Source organism: Phascolarctos cinereus, unplaced genomic scaffold (genome assembly GCF_003287225.1).
Source record: "Phascolarctos cinereus isolate Bilbo 61053 unplaced genomic scaffold, phaCin_HiC Scaffold_4;HRSCAF=312, whole genome shotgun sequence".
Classification (NCBI taxonomy): domain Eukaryota; kingdom Metazoa; phylum Chordata; class Mammalia; order Diprotodontia; family Phascolarctidae; genus Phascolarctos; species Phascolarctos cinereus.
Genome location: NW_027555847.1, coordinates 84,894,826 through 84,915,712, shown reverse-complemented (window position 1 = coordinate 84,915,712; position 20,887 = coordinate 84,894,826). Strand labels below are relative to the sequence as shown.

General features: G+C 35.8%; 1 protein-coding gene across 1 annotated transcript in view; it reads left to right on the top strand.

Moving 5' to 3' along the window:
- Positions 1–20,887, top strand: part of DOCK3 (dedicator of cytokinesis 3) — a 512,545-nt gene that overhangs the window by 187,833 nt on the left and 303,825 nt on the right.

Sequence of the window (20,887 nt, the reverse complement as noted above, 5' to 3'; positions counted from 1 at the left end):
AATATACACAGTGATGATCCTTTGAATAAGTTCTCCAGTCTTCTCATCTCCCATGACCTACAACTTCAGTCTATCTCATCTACCCACAGGGATTGTCATATCTTAGATATCACCATCACCTAAAACTAGCCCCTCCTCTGAAATCCTCTTATCAAATTCTAATTCTCTATCTTTCCATCTCCTCTTATTTCTTGGTCCTCATAGGATCGTAGATTTCCAGTTGAAAGTATCTTTAGAGAGCATCTGATCCAAACTCCTGATTTTACTGTTGAATAATTGAGGCTCAGAGAGTTTATGTAACTTATCTAAAATCACATACATAATAAGTATCATAGAAAGGATAGGCATCCACATCCTGGATTCCCAGTCTGGCATTCTTTCAGTTGTACCACATTGTACCAAAATTTGTCCTCAGTGCAACCTCCAATGTCTCTATCCTTTCCTGTTTTCCTAGTCTATCACACTTCATTTGGCCTGTTTTCTCTCTTCAGTCTTGACCTCATGGTCAACCGTTTTTCATAGCACATTCCTCCACACTTAAATGCCTTGCCCTCTTCTTGTCTTTCTGTCATTCATGTGCTTGTTTTAACTCAAGGTTACCTCATGATCAATTTTCCCTTTTTCTGTTCCTGGCTTGTTAAACCAGGAGGAAGCTATACAGCAGTGCTGTGTTTTCCACAGATTCATATTATCTAATATTAACTGGGCTGTCATCACTATAAAACAAATCATTTTTTTCTTCCTTGGTTGACCATCCTACTCCCTGCAGCGGCTGTTTCAAACTTTCTTATCTGTCCTGAAGCCCCTAAGCATATCGCCTTCTGCCATTTCAGATGATCTTTCTTCTTACTTCAGAACTTTGAGGTCATCTTCCATGAGCCCCTGCATGTCTCCTACTCTTGTAACTCAAAATCTCTCTTTTTTTACTCCAGGCTCAGAGAAAGAAGGCCAACACTTCTACTTCTACCTTCACTCTCATCTTCTCTTTTCTCTTAAGTGTATTTTCCCATGAAATAGTTCATCTATTTTATTTTCAACCTCTGTGTCTATTGACTCCATTCCCACTGCCTGTAAACCTTTCTAAATTTCTTCCATTCTAAAAAACAAAACAAACAAACAAAACAAAAAACCACTTTCATGTACTCCCACAAGCTTCTCAAACTACTCTAGATTTCCACTTCCTTTCACTGCCCAAATTCAGAGTCATCTACATTCACAGGCTTCAGAGAGCCTCAATACCCAATGACTTCTCAATACCTTGTAATCTGACCTCAAGCCTGAACCATCCAACTGAAACAGCTCTGTGAAAGATTACTAATGATCACTTAATTACTAAATCTGATGATCTTTTCCCAGTCCTCATTCTAAATGACTTCTCTGCTGTTTTTCATGTTATTGACCACTCCTCATTCAGGATACTGTTTTCTCCTTTATCCACCCCAATCTCTCTCCTGACCTCTGTATCTGTATACTTAACCAGACACCCCCTAGAATGCCCTATGAACATCTCAAACTCAACATGGCCAGAACAGAATTGATTTTCTTTTCTTACTCAGTCTTCCTTTACATTTCCATATTTCTGTTGAAGGCACAACCATCACCCGCATATATAATTAAGTAATCTTTGACTCTTCCTTTTACCACTATTACCAAATGCTGTCTACCTCCACATCTCTCATATTCATTGCCCTCTCTCCACCTGTATATACTGCCACTACTCTAGTACAGATCATCATCCCTTCTTATATGTAGTATTATGATAACCTAATTAGTGCCCTGGATTCCAGTGTTCTCCTCTACTTCTTTTTCCACATCACTTTTACAATAATCCTCCTATGGCACAGTTCTGAGTAGGTCATTCTGCCCAAAAACTATCAGGGGCTTCCTTTTTCCTATGGGATAAGATTCACATTCATAGTTTAGCCTGTAAGTTTTCCCCCAACCTGAATCCAAACCATTTTTCCTGACTTATTTAACATGATTCCCCTTTACAAACTGCAGGATAGACTGTTGGCCATCACCTCAAACTTGCCCATTCATTTTCTGCTTCTGTGGATCCTTCTCATCTCTCTTTCAGAATCCTTCTCTTCCTTCAGCACTTAACCCAAATGGCACAACCTTTGTGGAGCTTCCCTTGATCCCCCGCATGTGTCTCCTCAAAACGTCATGTATTTCTTTATCTGTGTATGTGTTACTCCCCCACCCCCACCCCCCAGAGAATGTAAGTTCTTAGAGAATTTTAAACTTTGTATCCTCTTCCACAGCGCATTGCCTTGCACATAACAGACACTTAACAAATAAAAAAAAGGAAAAAAATGTCCATTTACTTCTATATTCCCTTCTGACCTCTTTTACATATATATATTTTAAGATTATGTCATGGTGGGTTTCCCCCATAGTTGTCATTTTATGCGTTGTTTCACGTACCTTTTCATGTTTCTGTGTGTTCTTAAAAATGACAAATATGACAAGGTCATATATAATCTATATGTGATTGTATTTATCTATAATCCAATCACTGGACACAAGTTGTTTCCAGCCTTTTATTGTTACAAATAAAATCACTGGGAATATTTTTGGAGTCACAAAGAGTCAGACACGATGGAAACAACTGAACAACAGAAACAATAGTATCCTTAGAATAATAATGATAATAATAGCTGATATTTTTACTTCTGGAATTAGGATTTCTGAGTCTAAGGAAAGCAACATGTTACACTACATATTTTTTGTTTTATTTTGCTGTATTTCTTTCCAAAAAGAAATAAATAGCTCCACCAGCAGTGCGATAGCATGCTGGTTTCTCCACAGGTTAATTGGTTTAATTTTTATCATTTTAATTGTCTTTACTCATTTAATAGGTATAAGGTGTTTCAGATTTGTTTTCATTTAAATTTCTCTAATTACTAGAGATCTGACAAAGCTCTTATGCTATTCTTATTCAAAAGCTAGAGAGGGGTGGCTTAGATGATGGTATATGTGATCAGGAAGATTTTGAACTTGGTACCAGACATGAAGAGTAGTAAATAATGGTTCTGTATCATCCTGGAAAGACATCTCCATTGGAATGGCACAGAGATCTGTGCTTGACCCTAAGGCTATTTAACATTTTTTATGAATGATTTAGATGATATACATAAAAAATGTGCAGACTACACAGAGTGGGAGGGGTAGCTAACACATTGCATGGCGGAATTATGATCCAAAAGCATATGTTCACTGCAAGACATAAAGGTCATTCAAGGCATCCCCAGATCCAGATTGGGATGCCTGGACAGTGATATGTGCCAACTCTTACTGAGATTATTGCAACAACCTCCTAATTGCATTCTTAGCTTCCAGTCTTGATCCTCTCCAATAAATTCTTCAAATAGTTCCCAAAATAATATTCCTAAAGTATAAATCTGAACATATCCTTCTCCTGCTGAAGAACCTTCAGAGGCTTCCTATTGTCTCTAGGATAGAATCTGATCTCTTCAACTTGGTATTTGAAATTCTTTATGACAGCTCCAGCACACATTTACATATTGCATTTACATTCACCCTGGGTCACAGATCCAAGGCAGACTAATAGGAAACCTGGACCTGAGGATGGCATTCCCAGGTAGGAGGCCCTGATCAGTGTACCACAAAAGGAGCAGGGTAAGAAGCCAGAATGACCAGGGCAGGAATCCCAAATCCAAGAGGAGCCTATAGTTCTGCCACTGAACCAGCAGAACTTCCCAACTGGCTGATAGTGACTGAGCCCAATCACAATCTACTGTGGCTCAGACACAGGTCAGGTACATGTAGTGGTCAGACCAGAGGAACAGCAAACAGATGTTTAGTTGTCAATATTATTAACATTTGCTATAACCAGAAAAGAAGTGGCTTATTATTTTCACTCATTTTTCCTCTTTCCCAAGATAGTTTCTCTCTAAAAAAGAATGGAGACAGGCATAAGATTTATTAGGGTATCTGAATTCTGATTTGTTGCTAAGCTTGGCAACTTTCATTGTATATTTGAGAACACCCAATGCTATTTGCTAAATAAAGATGACTTGCCCAAAGTTTATAGAAAAATTGGTGGTAAAGTTAACTGGAATCTAGGTCTCCCAGCACTTTCTCCTTCCTTTGTTGCTTTCCATGATGAGAGAAACTTTAAACTGTGGAATTACAATGGAATATCTCTGAGCAAAGATACCTAAGTGTGTATATGAAAGAGAAATAGGAAGAATTAAGAAGATAACAAGGGAAAGAAATACATTAATAATTTTCCCCAAAAAATTAGTTTTCCAAAGTAGAACCTAGATTTTTAGACCTAGGTGAACAATACAAACATAACTATTTATATTTTTAAATATTTACAATTCTGTATTGAACTTCATTTTTAAAATATTTACAAATATTTGTATTTGTATATTTAAGCTAAAGTAAAACCTCAAGTGAACTTCATCATAAAACCAACCATTGATCCTTTAGTGCATCCTATGGGCTCCTACATGCACTAGAAAATTATAATTACATTGAAATGTTCAAAACCACAGAGGTAGTATATATAAAATGGTCAAAATAACAAATCAACAAACAAATAAAAAGATTCTGGGATTACACATTATTTGACTACTGCCCTATCCCCACTTCCAGAGTTTAGAGGGTTTTTTTGAGTTCTTGACTGCTTTACCAATAGAGCACCATTTTTGGTTGGCCTATCAGTCTGGGAAGATTATAATCATTAGGCCTTATAAGAGAGACTATATTCCATTCCTGCAAGGACCAGCCTTCCTATGTTCAGGGTTGACCACAAGGTAAGAAATTTCTACAGCAACTCATGAAAGAGCCTGATAAGACATGCAAGAGTTGTGATCCTCATCACAGGAGGGTATATCTACAGAATCACACATTCTTGAAGAATTTAAATAAATATTGAAAGACTTTAGAACTCTCATCAATAAAGCATCTATTCCTGATATGAGGATTGATGATGAAACATGCTTCCATGCTCTCAACACCTCTTAGATGATTGCAACAGACTTCTGATTGCATTCTCAGCTTCCAGTCTTGCCCCTCTCTAATCAATTCTTCAAATAGTTCCAAAAATAAACTTCCTAAAGTAGAAATCTGAAAATATCCCTCTCCTGCAGAAGAGCCTTCAGTGCCTCCCTATTTTCTCTAAGACAGAATTCAATTTCTTGAAGCTGGTATTAATGATAGACCTCAAGCCTACTTTTATATACTTATCTCACACTGCTCCCTTTCTCCCACTTTACATTCCTGACAACCTGGTTTACTTGCTGTTCCCAAAACTTGGCATTCCATCCTCTCCTTCCTGGAATGCCTTACCTGCTCATGGAAACTTGTACTTAGTAGGTGCTTAATAAATGCTTCACGTCCTTATCATAAGAGCTAAAAATGCTTCGTAATTTGACATTGAAAAGTGTTTTCACAAACAAAATTAGGGAAAGTAGGATAAGAAAAATTGACCAACTGGGGAAAATATCTTTATATAAACTCTGATAAGAGCTTATCATATATATGTGTTATATATATATATATATATATTATATATATATATAAATATATATATATATACATATATATATGTATATATATGTAAAATTAACACAAATATTTAAGACCAAGAACCATTATGTAGAGGGCCGGCTTTGGGGAGTTGGAGGGGTTAGGCCAGCCCGGGTCTTAACCTGCAGCTTGTACTAAGCCTGGCAGCTGTGAAACTCAGGATGTTGGCTCACCACCCCCCTGTCCCGTCTCTTGAGAACAGGATGCAGGAAGGGAGGAAACGGACGGGGTACAGGACAGGACGCAGGAAAGAATGTAACAGACAAGGTACAAGGAAGTAAGGAAATCACCTAATTAGATTTGTACTTTTCATGAATGATAATGTTACTATTGCTTGATCCAGTACTATATGAGCCTTAGCCCTCAGATCAACAAACAGAGTTTGTTCTTCACTGCTCTCACCTGGCCCGTGATTCTTTCTCTCTTCACACTCTGCCGGCATCAGACCACAGCCAAGGACACAGGCGCTCCCGGCACCATTACCCAATGGATAATTAGTCAAAAGAAAAGAACAATTACAAACTATTAATAACCATATGAAAGATTGCTCTATGTAATTAATTAGATACTGTAAACAAAAACATACCTGAGCTTTGACCTCAGGTCAAACTGAAGAGTATGACAGGAATAAAAATAGTTTTGGAGATGTTATAAAAAAGATAGGCACACTAATACATTATTGGTGAAACTGTGATTTTGTCTAACCATTCTGGAAAACAATTTGGAGTTATGTTAAGGAAATTATTAAAATGCCTGTACCTTTTGTCCAGAGACCCCACTGCTAAGGCTATAGTCCAAAGTGGTTAAAGACAGACAGAAAGGGAAATTCAATTATAAATTGCTACAGAATGCAAGAAAAGAGTCTGCATGGGAGTCTATTCACCAAGATATACATAAGAACTGTATAAATACAACTACAAACTACTCTTTATAGAAATATAGATATGAATAAGTTTGAAAATATTATTTGCTCATGGATAAAATGAGGCAATATAATAAAAATGACAATACTACCCAAATTAATTTACTTATTTAATGACATAATAATCAAGCTGACAAAGGATTACTCTATAGAACTATAAAAAATAATAATGAAATGAATATAGAAGAAAACAGATCAAGAATCTCAAGAAAAATAATGAAAAAAATATGAGAGTCAAGAGGGCCTACAAGTACTAGATCTCCAACTATTAATTAATTCTCAAAACAATTTGATATTGGTTTAAAAATAGAGAGATTGATTGGTAGAACAGATTAGGTACATAACATAAAGAAATAAATTAATTTACTAGCCTAGTATTAAGTAAACATGAAGACCTTGGCTAATAAACTCATTCTTTTATAAAAATTTCTGGGGAAATTGAACAATAGTATGGAAAAAATTGATTTAGGTTAACATCTCACACTTTATGCCAAGATAAATTCCAAATTGATAAGTAACCTAGAAGTTAAGATTTTATCATAAACAAATTAGAGAAATGGGCGGGGTGTGCCTATCAGATATATGGATAGAGGGAGAGTTCATAATCAAAAGTGATTGACCAAAAAGAAGATGAAAATGGATAATTTTTAATTCCACAAATTAATTGATTAAAAATTAACACAAGCAGATCCCATAAAGCTAAGGTTAAAAAGGGAAAGAATTAATTGGGAAGACATTTTTGCAGTAAGTTTCACTGCTGAATATTTCATTTCCAAGATATATAAGGAACCATTTCAAACCTATTAGAAAAAGAGCGATTCCCCAGATGATAAATAGTATAAGGATATGAACAAGCAGTTCTCAAGGAAAGAAACTTAGGCTATTTATACCTATATTTAAAAAATGCTAAAAATTACAATTAATTAGAGAAATGCACATTAAAGCAATTCTGAGATTATATTTATTAGAATGACAAAGATGACAAAAGGAAAATAATAAATGTTGGAGTAGGCATATTGTTAATACGTTGTTGGTGGAGCTATGAATGGGTCCGACTATTCTGGAAAGCAATTTGGAATTATTCATGAAAAGTTACTTAAGAACACACGCCCTTTGACCCAGCTAAACTATTGCTAGTGCTGTCCCCAAAAGAGATTTTTTTAAAAAAAGAGAGAGAGAAAATGGTCCTTATTTATTACAGCTCTTTTGTGGTGGTAAAAAAAAAACTAGAAACTTAGGAGATGCATATCAGTTGGGGAATGTTAGCAAAAGTCATAGTATATGAATGTGAGGGAAACCTATTGTGCTGTTTGAAATGAGAAAATAGATGATTTCAAAAAGACATGTAAAGACTTGTATGAACAGATGCAGAGTAAATTAAATAGAACAGTTATTTATACTGTAATATCAATATATTATTAAAGTTTTTGGAGGGTGGAGCCAAGATGGTGGAGTGAAAGCAGTGACTTGCTTGAGCTCTCCTCCAAACCCCTCCAAATACTCATAAAAAAATGGCTCTAAACAAATTCTGAAGCAGCAGAACCCACAAAAAGACACAGTAAAACAAATTTCCAGCCCAAGACAACCCAGGTGATTGATCAGAAAGGTGTATCGCCAGGCTGGGAGCGCAGGGCAGAGCAGAGTGGGCACGCAGGCCTCAGCAAACCTGGAGCAGGCCTCAGAGGAGTGAATCACAGGCAGCTGTGGAGGTTTCCAGACTCCTCAACCCACTAATGCCAAAGACAACTTAGAAGGTCAGTGGGAAAAGTCTGTTTCTGTTGGTGCTGAGAAAGGAAGGTGGGGTCTCAGCTCCATTCCCCAAGAGTGTGGCCCTGGGGGCGGGGCAGCTGCTTCCCAAGCTTCCAGCCCACAGACTGAGGGGGAATCCAGTGGCTCATCAGAGAGGGATTGCAGGGATCTCTTTGCCAATACAGAGGCAGGAATCTCTTGCTTTGCCCGTGTTTGGATCTGGGTCACAGTTCTGGGTGGCAGTGTTGGGGTGAGGAGGAACGTTGGCATGGTGGAGCTTGTAGTGGCTGTGGAGAGGAACCCCTTCTCACAGTTACAGGACAGAAAGGAATACTTGTGGTCACAGGCCAGGAAAGGAGTAAACACCTTGCCCCTTATCATACCACCTTGCAAGAACTGAAAATTTACAGGTCCCTACAAGTATCTCTGAAAACAACTGTACAAACCCCCGAAGCTTGGGACAGTATATTCTCCACATTGGAAGCAGACTCTTACCTTAACAAAGAGTTTAAAACTCAAGTAATTGGCTGGGATCATGAGCAAGCAGTGCAAAAAGAGTCAGACTATATTATCTTATTTTGGTGACAAAGAAGATCAAAATATACAACCAGAAGAAGACAACAAAGTCAAAGCTCCTACATCCAAAGCCTCCAAGAAAAATATGAATCAGTCCCAGGCCTTGGAAGAGCTCAAAAGGGATCTTGAGAAGCAAGTAAGGGAAGTAGAGGAAGAACTAAGAGTGATGCAAGAAAATCATGAAAAACAAGTCAACAGCTTGCTAAAGGAGACCCAAAAAGATACTGAAGAAAATAACACCTTAAAAAATAGCCTAACACAAATGGCAAAAGAGGTCCAAAAAGCCAATGAGGAGAAATGCCCTAAAAAGAAAATTGGCCAAATGGAAAAGGAAGTCCAAAAGCTTACTGAAGAAAATACTTCCTTAAAAATTAGAATAGAGCAATTGGAAGACAGTGACTTTATGAGAAATCAACACACAGTAGAACAAATCCAAAAGAATGAAAAATTAGAAAACAATGTGAAATATCTCATTGGAAAAACAACTGACCTGGAAAATAGATCCAGGAGAGAGAATTTAAAAATTATTGGACTATCTGAAAGCCATGATCAAAAAAGAGCCTAGACATCATCTTTCAAGAAATTATCAAGGAAAACTGCCCTGATATAGTAGAACCAGAGGGCAAAATAGAAATTGAAAGAATCCAGATCTCCTCCTGAAAGAGATCCCCAAAGGAAAACTCCTAGGAATATTATAGCCAAATTCCAGAGTTCCCAGGTCAAGGAGAAAATATTACAAGCTGCCAGAAGGAAACAGTTCAAGTACTGTGGAAACACAATCAGGATAACACAAGATTTAGCAGCTTCTACATTAAAGGACCACAGGGCATGGAATATAATATTCCGGAGGGCAAAGGAGATAGGATTACAACCAAGAATCACCTACCAGCAAAACTGAGTATAATCCTTCAGGGGAAAAAATGTCATTCAGTGAAATAGAGGACTTTCAAGCATTCCTGATGAAAAGACCAGAGCTGAATAGAAAATTTGACTTTCAAATACAGGACTCAAGTGGAACATGAAGAGGTAAACAGGAAAGAGAAATCATAAGAGACTTATTAAGATTGAACTGTTTACATTCCTGCATGGAAAGATGATATTTTATAACTCATGAGACCTTTGTCAGTATTAGGGTAGTTGGAGGAAAAAAATTATATGTATGTATATGTAGATAGATAGATAGATAGAGGCACAGGGTGAGTTGAAGATTAAGGGGTCATATGGAGAATAAAATTAAGGGATGAGAGAGGATTATACTCAGAGAAGAAGAAAGGGAGAGGTAGAATGGGGTAAATTATCTCACAAAAAAAACAGAAAAGAAAAGTCTCTCAAGTGGAGGGGAAGCGGGAAGGTGAGAGGGAATGAGTGAATCTTATTCTCATAGGATTTGGCTTAAGGAGAGAATAACATACACATTCAATTGGGTATGGAAATCTGTCTTACCCTACAGGAAAATAGGGGGAGAAGGGGACAAGAGAGCAGGGGGATGATAGAGAGGAGGGCAGATTGGGAAAGGGGTAATCAGAAGTAAATACTTCTGAGGAGGGACAGGGTCAAAAGAAAGAAGAATAAATGGAGGCAGGATAGGATTAAGGGAAATAGAGTTAGTTTTTCACAATACGTCTACTATGGATGTGTTTTGCATAACTGCACATGTACAACCTATATTGAGTTGCTTGCCTTTTCAATGAGGGTGGGTGGGGAGGGAGGAAGAGAGAAAATTTGAAACCTAAAGTTTTAAAAACATATGTTTTAAAAAAATGTTTTTACATGCTACTGGGAAATAAGAAATACAGGAAATGGGGTACAGAAGTCTATCCTGCCCTACAGGAAAATAGAAGGGGAAGGGGATAAGAAAAGGTGAGAGATATAGAAGAGAGGACAGACTAGGGGAAGGGATATTCAGAATGCATGCCATCTTGGGGGGAGGAGGGGGGGAGGGGTGAAAATTTGGAACTCAAAAACTTGTGGAAGTGAATATTGAAAACTAAAAGTAAATTTATATTAAAAAAAAGTTTTTGAAAGCTTTTATAAAGTGATAAACAATGAAGTGAACAGAACCAGGGGAAAATTTATACAACAATAGCATTTTAAAGGCCAATAACTTTTAAAGCTGCAAGAATTAAAATTAAATCAGTGATCATCCCTAATTCCAGAGGACCAATGAGGAAAGCACACTATTCACACTATTTAGCGTTCAGAAATGAGACACATATTTTTGATTTTTGTTTTTGTTTTTTTGTGGTTTTTTTGTTTGTTTTCTTTTTAGGCAGTTGGGGTTAAGTGACTTGCCCAGGGTCACACAGCTAGCAAGTGACAAGTGTTTTGTCTGAGGCCGCATTTGAACTCAGGTCCTCCTGACTTCAGGGCCGGTGCTCTATCCTCTGCCCCACCTAGCTACCCCGACACATATTTTTGAATACAGTCAATGAGGGATTTTTTTTTTTGCTTGACTGTACATATCTGTTACATGGAACTTGTTTTCTTTTTTTCCTAATTAGATGATGTTAGAAAGGAGAGAAAATAGATTTCTGTTAAAAAAATAAAACTTTAAAAAAACTAAAAATAAAATAGAATTATTAGAGTTGGAAGAAGAAAGCATATTAACTAGGACTTCCAATTATCTGACCATGGTACTTAAACTTAATTGCTATTTTAAATTGTCTTAATGGCCATTTTAGTGAGAAAACCCCATACAGTTACCAAAAGAGAATTAAACAAAACTTTACTCTTTTTAAACATGTATTTCATTTGAATTTATATTACTAATTAAAATTTCTGGCCTCATCAAGCTTTTGAGGTAGGGTTTATAAGGAACCAGAGAATATGAAGCAAATAACAGAACTTCCATATAAGACAGGAAAATTCATTCTCTATCTCTTTCTACCAGCAATCACCCCAAAAATGTATTGAAAATAAGATACTATGGACAGAGCCAAGATGGCAGAGTAAAGTGAGCATTTTTCCTAAGCTTTTTCAACATTCTCCTCTAAACAAAATTTGAGGGTGCATCAGATCGAATTTTAAATGATATAATCATCAGACAGTCATTTCTACAGCCAGGAAAACTTAGGAAGACATAAAGAGAGGTCTGCAGACATTGGAGTTGGGGCTGACCTGAAGTGTGACACAGTAGAAGTGACACCAGCCATGGCCCTCGAAGGTGGTGGTAGCAGCAGAAATGGTACCAGGAATGCTCAATGCTGAGGGACAGTAAGAGGATTCTAGGCAGAAAGATATTATGAACACTTGATCAGAAAGAGAGTATAGGGTACTCCTCTTCTAGAACATGGCACAGAACCAGGTGCCATTTGGTGACTCCATTGTCAGTTATCCAGTTCCAGGTTACAATTCCAAGGTAGAAAGTGCTTTGTATTGAAGTGCTTTGGTTGAAAGGAAACAGCAGTCCTACTTGGGTATGGGTCATAGTTCTGGGGTGGAGAAGATTTGTGGTCATGAGGGAGCAGGGGCTCCACTTCAGTAAGGATAAGAGCAGTGACCATATCTTTCCCCTTATCATACCACCTTGAAAACACCAAAGACCTATAGGCCCCTAGGTTGAACAACAGAAGTTCAGGCTAGTCATCCCCTCCAAAAGATAACAGAGCCAAACTCCAAGAATAGGAAACTCTAGAAATAGTGCCCTCCTGGAAAAAAAATGAGTAAACAACAGAAAAAGAAGATGATCACAAAAAGCTATAGTAGTGATTGGGAAGTTCAAAACAAAAAGGAGAATATGATAAACTGAAAACATCTACAGTTGAAGCTTCAAAGAAAAATGTAGATTGAACACTAATCCAACAAGGCTTTCTAAAAAAAGATTTTTAAAAGAGAAAACAAAAGATTTTTAAAATAAAGTAAAAACAGCAGAGGAAAATTTGGAAAAAGAAATGAAAGTTGTGCAAGACAATTACAAAAAGAAAATTAAAAACTTGGCAAAAAGGGGTACAAAAATACTGATGAGAATAACTCCTTAAAAATTGGAATTGGCCAATGACAAAGGAGGTACAAAATCTCACCAAAGAAAAGAATTCCTTAAAAATTAGAATTGGGCAAGCAAATGCTAATGACTCCATAGGACATGAAGAAACAAGAAAACAAAACCAAAAGAATGGGAAAAAATAGAAGAAAATGTTAAATATCTCATTGGGAAAACAACTGACCTGGAAAACAGATCAAAGAGATAATTAAAAATTATTGGACTACCTGAAAGCCATGATAAAAAAGAGCCTAGACATCATATTTGAAGAAATTATAAAGGAAAACTGTGCAGATATTTTAGAAATGAAGGGCAAAATAGAAATTGAAAGAATCCAGTAAGCACCTTCTGAAAGAGATTCCCAAAATGAAAACTTCCAGATACATTCTAGCCAAATTCCAGAACTCCAAGGTCAAGGATAAAATGCAGCCAGAAATAAATAATTCAAATACCATGGTGCCAAAGTCAGAATCACACAAGATTTAGCAACTATCACCATAAAGGAATGGAGGGCGTAAATATTCTATTCCAGAAGGCAAAGAAGCTAAAATTGCAACCAAGAATAACCTACCCAGCAAAATTGAGTATAATGCTTCAGGGGGAAAATGGGTATTTAATGAAGTATTCCTTATGAAAAGAACAGAACTGAACAGAAAATTGGACAAACACAAGACTCAAGAGAAACATAAAAAAGTAATCATGAGTGAAAAATCATAAGGAATTTAATAAAGTAGAACTGTTTGTATTCCCAAATGGTAAGATGATACATATAAGCCCTAAGAACTTTATTGTCATTAAGGCAGTTATAAGGAGTCTGCTTAGAGGGTATGGATGTGAGTCTTTTATTTTGGGATTAGCTAAAAGAAAAATGGAAGAGTAAGAAAGATAAATGTAATGGGAAAGGGGGTTGGGAAAGAAAGAATGGCAGAAATTATCTCACATAAAAGAAGTGTACGAGGAAGAATTTTTACACTAGAGGGGGAAATGGGGGAGGAGTAGGCAATGCTTTAACTTCATTCTTATCTGAACTGATTCAAGGAGGAAAGAATATATGTATACATACATCTGGACATGGAAATTCATCTTACCCAACAAGGAAGTAGGAGGAGAAGAGACTAACAGAAAGAGAAGGGGTGATAAGAGAGAAGGTAGTTTAAGGGATGCAGTGGTCAGAAACAAAACAGACTTTTGAGGAGGGGACAGGGTAACAAGAGAAGAATAAATAGAAGAGAATAGAAGGAAGGAGCATACACAATTAGTAATCATAACTGTGAATGTGAATGGAATAAAAGCATCCATAAAATGGAAGAGGATAGCAGAATAGATTAGAAACAATAATTCAATAATATGTTGTTTAAAAGAGACACAATTAAGAATAAAGAGACACAGAGGATTATAAAATGAAGGGCTAAAGCAGAATCTATTATGTTTTAGCAGAAGTAAATAAGGCAGGGGTAGCAATCATAATCTCAGACAAAGCAAAAGCAAAAATAGACCTAATTAAAAGATATAATTAAGGAGACTATATTTTGCTAAAAGTTGTCATAGACAACGAAGTAATATCAGTACTAAACACATATGCACTGAATGGCACCAGAGTTTTTAAAGGAGAAGTTAAATGAATTATAGGATGAAACAGATAGCAAAACTATCCAGAGGGGAACCTCAATTTTCCCCTCTCAGGACTAGATACATCTAACCATAAAACAGATTGAAAAAGAAGTTAAGGAGATGAATAGAGTTTTAGAAAAGTTAGATATGGCCTTTGGAGAAGATTTAATGGGAATAGGAATTTAATGGGAATTGGAAGGAGTGTACCTATTTCTCAGCTGTATAGTGTATTGGGCTATAAAAACTTTACAAATAAATGCAGAAAAGTATAAATATTAAGTGCACTCTTTTTAGACCATAACACAATAATAATTACATTGACTAAAGGGCCTTTGAAGCATAGAATAAAAACTATGTGGAAATCAAATAACTGAATCCTTTAAAATAAGTGGATCAAAGAACAAATCATAGAAACCATCAATAATTTAATTAAAGAGGGGAAGCAAGGTGGTGCAGTGGATAGAGCACCAGCTCTAGAGTCAGGAGGACCTCAGTTCAAGTCTGGCCTCAGATACATAACTTAATAGCTGTGTGACTCTGGGCAAGTCACTTAACCCCAATTACCTCATCAAAATAATAATAATAATAATTTAAAGATAATCATAACCATGAGAAAACATACCAAAATTCATGGGATGTAGCTAAAGCAGTACTTAGAGAGAAATTTGTACCTCTAAACATTTACATCAGTAAAAGAGAGAAAGAGCAGATCAATAAATTGGTCTTAGAACTGAAAATAAATCAAAAAAGAACAAATCAAAAATCCCCAATTAAACAAAAAAATTCTAAGAATCAAAGAAGAGATTAATAAATTTGAAAGTAAAAAAATTGAATTAATAAATAAAACCAGGAATTAGTTTGATTACAAAAATAAATAAATAAATACACCATTGGTTAATTTGATTTTAAAAAGGAAAACCAAATTACCAGTATCAAAAATGAAAAGGTTTAATGAACAACAAATGAAAATAAAATTAAAGAATTATTAGGAGCATATTTGTTATATGCAAATAACATTGACCTTCTAAATGAAATGCATGAATATTTACAAATATATAAATTACCCAGAATAACAGAAAAGGAAATAGAATACTTAAACAATCCTATCTGGGGGGGGGCAGAATTGAGCAAGCCTTAAATGAGCTACCTAAGGAAAAAAGTCCAGGACCAGATGGATTTGCAAGTGAATTTTCCAAACATTTAAAGAACAATTCATTCAAATGCTGTATAAATTATTTGAAAAAAAATTAGCAAAGAAGGAATCCTACCAAATTTCTTCCATGACACAAATGTAGTTTTGATATCTAAACCAAGGAGAGAAAAACAAGAGAAAGAAATGTATAGACCAATTTCCCTAATGCATATCGATATAAAAATTTTAAATAAAACACTAGCAAGGAGATTACAGCAATATATCACAAAGAGCACACACTATGACAAAGCTGGATTTCTACAAGGAATGTAGGGCTGATTCAATATTGGGAAAACTCTAACTATAACTGACCATGTCAATAGCAATAAAAATCATAGAACTATATCAATAGATGCAGGAAAAGTTTTTGACAAAATATAATACCCATTCCTATTCAAAACATTAGAAGGCATAGGAATAAATAGAGCTTTTAAAACTGATAAATAGTATCTATTTAAAAAACCAAGAGCAAATATTATCTGTAATATGGATTAACTAGATGCCTTTCCAGTAAGATCAGGGGTGAAGCAAAGATGTCTATTATTACCCTTACTATTCAGTATTTACTAGAGATGCTAGCTATAACAATGAGATAAGAAAAAGAAATTGAAGGAATAAGAAATAGGCAATGAGGAAAAAAAACTATCATGGCTTGCAGATGATATAATGATATGTTTAGTGAATCTTAGAGAATCAACTAAAAAACTAATTGAAAAATCAAAACTTTAATAAAGCTGCAGGATATAAAACAAACCCACACAAATCATCAACATTTTTTATATTTCTGAAAAACCTAGAAGGAAAAGATAGAAAGAAATTCCATTTAATATAACTGTGGACAGCATAAAATCTACCAAGACACTAGATAAGAAATAGAATAGTTGAACAATGGAACAGATTCAGTACACAATACACACAAGCAAATGACTACAGTAATCTAGTGCCTGATATACCCAAACCTCCAAATCACCGGGGCAAGAACTCACTATTTGACAGGAACTGCTGGGAAATCTGGAAAACAGTCTGGCAGAAACTAGGCATAGACTAACATCTCATACCTTATACCAAGATAACTCAAAATGGGTACATGATTTAATATAAAGGGAGATACCATAAGCAAAGTAGGGGAGCATGGAATAGTTTACCTGTCAGATCTATGAATAAGGAAAGATTTCATGACCAAATAAGAGATAGAGAGGATCATGGGAAGTTAAGTGGATACTTTTGATTAAATTAAATTTAAAAGTTATTGCATAAACAAAGCCAGTGCAATTAAAATTTGAAGGAAAGTATGAAACTGGGGAGGGGAGGGAAATTTTACTGCAAGTTTCTCTGATAAAAGTCTCATTTCTCAAATATGTAGGGAACTGAATCAACTTTATAAAAATAAGAGGCATTCCCCAACTGATAAATTGTCAAAGGATACAAACAGGCATTTTTCAGAAGAAAACAAAACTGTCAATAGTCATATAAAAATATTTTAAATCACTAATAATTAGAGAAATGTAAATTAAGACATCTCTGAGGTACCACTTCATACATATAAGATTGGCTAGCAAGACAGAAAAGGAAAATGACTAATTCTGGATGGGGTGTGGAAAAATAAGGAGTATGCTAATGCATCGTTGGTGGGAGCTGTAAACTGGTCTCACCATTTCAGAAAACAGTTGGAACTATGCCCAAAGGGCTATAAAATTTGATCCAGAAATATTGGTGCTAGTTTTGTACCCCAACGAGATCAAAGGAAAAGGAAAAGGACTCATGTACAAAAATATAGCAGTTCTTTTTGTAGTGGCATAGAATTGGAAACTGAGGGGATGCTGTCCCTTGGAGAATGGATGAATAAGTTGTGGTATATGGTTGTGATAAAATACTATTGCGTTGTAAGAAATGATAAAAGGGATGATTTCAGATAAACCTGGGAAGACTTATACAAGCTGATGCAAAGTGAAGTTAGTAGAACTAGAAGAACACTGTACACATTAACAGCAATGTTGTAATAATAATCACCTGTGAAAGACTTCGCTACTCTGATCAATACAGTGATATATGACAATTCCAAAGGACTCATGATGAAAAATGTATATAAATGGATATTTACACAAAGAGAACTAGTGAACTCTGAATGCAGATTAAATTATTTTTTTCAATTTATTTTTCTTGGGTTTTTTGCAGCATAGCTTATGTGGAAATATGTTTTACATGACTTCATGTGTGTGATGGCTATTATATTTCTTGCCTTCTCAGTGGGCAGGGGAGATGGTGGGAGAATGGAGAGAATTTGGAAATGAAAAGAAAAAGAAATGAGATGCTTTATGATCCTGTCCATTCAGATTTCCCAAATGTCTATTTTAGCCGTAAAACCTAGTTATATTAATTGTTTCTTTGTTCTTTTGTTTTGTACTTGTATGAGGCTGTGCCTGTGGAAGGAGCATAACTTTTCCATCTACTCTCCCAAAGTTTGGTATTTTGCTCAGTAATGCAGTTAATCTATTGTTCTTCATACAGTAATTTAAGATGCTGGTAGGACAGCCAGCTGTAAAATTTAATACATTCAATAAATCTAAAAAGATACATTTAGAATTTATTTCATTCTATGGTTTGTCACACTCTTGGCTTCTCCAAGATAACCAGTATTACCTCTCTGTATTTTAAGAGAACTTTCAGTGCTAACGTAATGTGGATGAAGATCCAGAAAAAGGAAACTGAAAAGGAGTAGTCAGACAAGTAGTGGAGAACCAAAAGAGGGCAACATAGTGAAATCCTAGAGAGAAGAGAATGTCAAAGGGAACAACAGTGTGTGCTCAGACAGTCCCAGTCCTCCAGGATCTTAAGTTCTAATGGCGTCACAATATGTAAATAATGAACTAAATAGATACATATGTACACATAAAGGACACACACACACATATATATTAGATATATTACATATGTATATGTATATATTTAAATGAGAGAGCATCTGAAAGAGGAAGGCCTGAGCAGATGGCATTAACAGGAAAATTTCCTGGAGTAGATGAGATTTAAGCTGTCTTGAAGGAAATCAGAAAAACTAAGAGTTAGGGGTGAGGGAGCTAAACATTCCAGGCACAGGCAAGGGCTTGTGCAAAGGTTCTAAACTGGGAGATGGCATACCCATGTCTTTGTCTAAGCTTCATCCTGTACCTGGCAAGTGCTTCCTCCTCACGTCCCTTTTTGGAATCTTTACTTTCTTTTTTTTTTTTGCTTTCTTTCTTTCTTTTTTTTGCGAGGAAGTTGGGGTTAAGTGACTTGCCCAGGGTCACAGAGCTAGTAAGTGTCAAGTGTCTGAGGCCAGATTTGAACTCAGGTCCTCCTGAGTCCAGGGCTGGTTCTCTATTCACTATGCCACCTAGCTGCCCCTGGAATCCCTACTTTCCTTGAAGATTCTTTTCCTGGTCCTTCTAGCTTATAGAACACTCCTCAAAACTACTTTGTGTGTGTCTGTATGTGTATACACACATATAGATGCATGCATATATATACTCATGCACACACACACATATATGCACTTACACACATACATATATGTGTGTGTATATAAGCATATATACACAGAGACACAGGATACAGCATAGCTTTGCACTTTGTACAAATGTACAAAATATATATGTGTGTACAAATGTACATGTATACATACATGTATGTGTATATACATATATATTCTGTCTATACCTATATTGTACATGTTTTCTCCTCCATTAGAATGTAGACTATTTCATGGGCAGGAGCTATTTCATTTTTGTCTTTGTATTCCCAGTGCTTACCATAGTACTTTGCTGATAGTCAGTATTTAATATATGCTTGTTGATTGGTTGATTTTATGAATTGAATTGGAAAAACTCTTGAGTAAACTGCCATAACTACTATTCTGTGAATTTCCTGAGGACAGGTACTGACTTCTTTGCATCTTGCCCAAAAGTATCTAGCATGGAGTCTGCATGAAATTTGCACTTAATGGGTTGGTTTTTTTAGCAGAACTGAATCAAAGTTGGAAATCTCCCTCTTAGATGCTTAGTGTAATAAAGAAAATTTACTAAGCATTGTCTTTCATTTCTTATTAATGTACAAACCACTGATAGAAACTTGATTTTAGCTAAGCTACAGATTTAGCCAATATGAGTAACCTCAACATCATTTACAATATGTCTTTGTTCTTATTTTTTCATATGATTAGTTCACTAGAATATCAGTGCATAATGATGTGAATATAATTATCTTCTTAAACCTCCATAGTGTTCAACATTAACATAAGATTTCTGTTAAACATAGTTGTCCTTTTTGTCATTTGCTCTAAAATAGGAACAGATGCTTCTGCTGTTCCTCACAAAATACATTTTCTCTTATTACTGACAAGTGGATAATATCATTATTGGCAGGAAAGTAATGACAGAAGATATGAATTTGATTATATTTCAGCCTTACTGATTATTTCCTAAAAATAAAATTTTTATCAGCTTTCAAAAGGTGTGAGCTTCCTTCACATTGACCGATTCCTTTCCTCCTCACCATACTCATGCCCTTCTATTTTTACCTGTGATATTAGACTAAGAGAGCATGTACGCTTCTCAGTATTCATTTCCCCTTCATCTACCAATGGCTGTAAAAGCCCAGCACCAAGAGAGCAGGAAAAAGAAATAAAGCTTAATAAATTTTTAAAAATCCAATGCATAACTTCCTCTAGCCCACACTTGATTTATTCTATTCCATGTGCTTATGTGCTGCAACATATGCAAAGGAACAATTCTTTTACATAGGAGTTTATATTACATTTGGAAAAAGGAGAGAATAGAACAATAGTTGTCTCTTTTTAAAAGGAAAAGACCTATTATTTAGAATTGTAAGAGACTCTCTTCTAGAGATCATTTGTTCCAACCTCTTAATTTTACAGATGAGAAGACAAACCAGCCCACAGGGATAAAGTGTTATTTAAAAGTTGACACAGGTAGCAATTAGGTGGCACAGTGGATAGAGTGTTGGGCTTTTGAACTCATCTTCCTGAGTTCAAATCTGGCCTCAGACACTTATTAGCTTTGTTACCCTGGGCAAATCACTTCACCCTATTTGTCTCAGTTTCCTCAACTGTAAAATGAGCTGGAGAAGGAGATGGCAAACCACTCCAGTATGTTTGCCAAGAAAAACCCAAATGAGGTTACCAAGAGCTGGATATGATTGAAAAATGACTGACCTTGTCACAGGTGACAAATGCAGGTCTCTAGCCCGGGTTCTCAAACGTCAAATCCAAAATTCTTACCATTAAACTATGATGATGGACAAA